At 61.8% G+C, this 2,245-nt stretch overlaps 1 pseudogene; it reads left to right on the top strand.

The window, feature by feature from the left end:
• Window positions 1–411: 411 nt before the first annotated feature.
• Window positions 412–1,344, top strand: LOC143401800 (cGMP-specific 3',5'-cyclic phosphodiesterase pseudogene; annotated as a pseudogene).
• Window positions 1,345–2,245: the final 901 nt, after the last annotated feature.

Below are 2,245 nucleotides of genomic sequence, written 5' to 3'. Positions count from 1 at the left end.
TCCTTCCAGTCCCCTGCTACCCTGGCGCGCTTTCTTTCTCTCGCTTGCTCACCCCAGGCGGCTCGGGGGCTGGGCTCGGGGGCTCGCGGCGCGCACACAGGAGGCACACCGGCAGTGGTGCGCGCATGGGAAATGCTCGCTGAGGAGTTGGAGGAACTGAGACTGGCTCAGAGGGGCCGGAAGGGTGGAGCAGAGAGCATGCGGCGGGCGCCCTCCCCCTCAGCCTGTGGAGGCAGCTCGGGGACAGGGCGCGGGCAGGTGTCATAGCTGGAGCAGCCGCGGGAGGGCGCGTTCTCCCCGGGGGGGGGGGGGGGGGGGGGCCGCCTATGGCGGGGACGCGAGCCCGAAAGCGGCTGCACCTGGTCACACCCTCCCTGGGAGCCTCCTGGAGTGTGACCCTGGGCACCCGCGATGCTGCCCTTCGGAGACCAGGGAAATGGTCAACGCGTGGTTTGCTGAGAGAGTGCACACCATGCCAGTGTGCAGGGAAGGCGTCCAAGGCCACCCTGAGTCTTGCTCCTGCCCCTGGCCGCCCAGTCCCCGCGCAGACAGCAGTGCCCCTGGGACACCAGCCAGGAAGATCTCTGCCTCGGAGTTCCACAGGCCCCTGTGAGACCCATCCTCGTCAAGGAATCTGAGGGAGCCATGAGCTTCTTGTCCAACGCAGGGAAGCAGGAGCAGATGCCTCTCACCCCCGCCCCACGCTTTGACAGTGACGAAGGGGACCAGTGCTCCAGGCTCCTGGAGTTAGTGAAGGACATTTCCAGCCACCTGGAAATGTGCCACAAGATCTTCCTGTGCCACAAGAGCTTCCTGCATATCCACAGGCTCATCGCGGTTGACCGCTACTCCCTGTTCCTCGTGTGCGAGGACAGCTCCAACAACAAGTTCCTGGTCAGCGGGCTCTTAGATGTCCTGGAGGGGATTACGCTGGAGGAGGCCTCCAACAGCTGCATCCGCCTGGAGTGGAACAAAGGCATCATGGGGCACGTGGCCGCGCTGGGCGAGCCCCTGAAATTCAAGGATGCCTAGGAGGATCCCCGGTTCAATGCAGAAGTCGACCAAATCACAGGCTACAGGACACAAAGTATTCTCTGTATGCCAATTAAGAATCACAGGGAGGAGTTCTGGAGAACCTGCTGTCTGCGTCTGCGAAGCGCGCGTCCTGTGGACTTTTTTGTGGGAGCATGTCCGGCAGGGGATGCGCCAGGTCCCATGGTAGAGGAACGTCAGCCTCATGACATGTCCCACACCTCCATGTGGCCATCCCAAGTACCCAGTGCTCCTCATCTTGGTAGCATGTGCTTGGGGGCCTGTGGCAGTAGCCATCCTGGTGGCCTGTGACTTAGATTTGATTACAGAATGTGTGACTGCACTGCTGGCTTGCAGGTCAGGGGCACGTCCTGTGGCCGGGGCCCTCCCTGAGAGCCTGCAGGGCCCTGAGCCTCTCCCTGGTGCCGGCTCCCGTGTCTCCTGCCCTGGCCTCGTTGCCAGGATGACTGGTTTCTGGACCGTTCACTCACACCAGCCATTCGTGGGATGGAGCGCTTGGCGCCCTCCCTGGGGGCTTGGTGATGTCACTCAGCGGGTTCCCACTGGCTCTGCACTGCTGGCGGCCTCCCCTCCCCGCCTCTCCCAGCTGAAATTACGTCTAGAGAGAATGGGTCTCCGAAGGACAGGAAGAAAGAGAAGCGCTGCAGGCGTGCGCAGGCGTGGCGGTTGTGGTGTAAATGTCACGGGCCAGCGGCAGCCTCTGCCTGACTCCAGACCTCAGGGCCGGCCGTCTGCCTGTGTGTCCACCTCTCCTCTCTTGTGGAGATCTTAAGATTTAAGCTTAGAAGCCTGGCCAGGACTCGGGAGTCACTGCTTCCTCGTGACTCCCAGAATGGAGCCGATAACCCTGGGGCGTTGCCTCCTGGCTGCAGAAGCTGGAAACAGGAGGACCCTGGAGGGTGTTGGAAGACCCATGATGGAGGATCAGTGTCACCTACTGTTTTTTAAAAGAAGCCAGAACTGGCAGCTTCTGAGGGAGCCCAGCAGCCACGTGGCAAGTCCTCAGTCGTAACCAGCCAGCCGGGACCCGGGGTCACCAGCAGAGCCCCTGACCCTCTTCTTTCCCACTACTTACAGGGAACCAAGAAAGAACTGGGGTGTTGAGTCACTAGTGGTCATTGGCTTAGAAGCACCCTGGTGTGCCTGTTGGTGGTGCTGGCTGCCCGAGGTGCAGGGACCAGCCTGGAAGCTG

The sequence above is a fragment of the Callospermophilus lateralis genome, chromosome 6 (genome assembly GCF_048772815.1).
Source record: "Callospermophilus lateralis isolate mCalLat2 chromosome 6, mCalLat2.hap1, whole genome shotgun sequence".
NCBI lineage: Eukaryota > Metazoa > Chordata > Mammalia > Rodentia > Sciuridae > Callospermophilus > Callospermophilus lateralis.
This window is presented reverse-complemented; position numbering and strand designations above follow the sequence as displayed.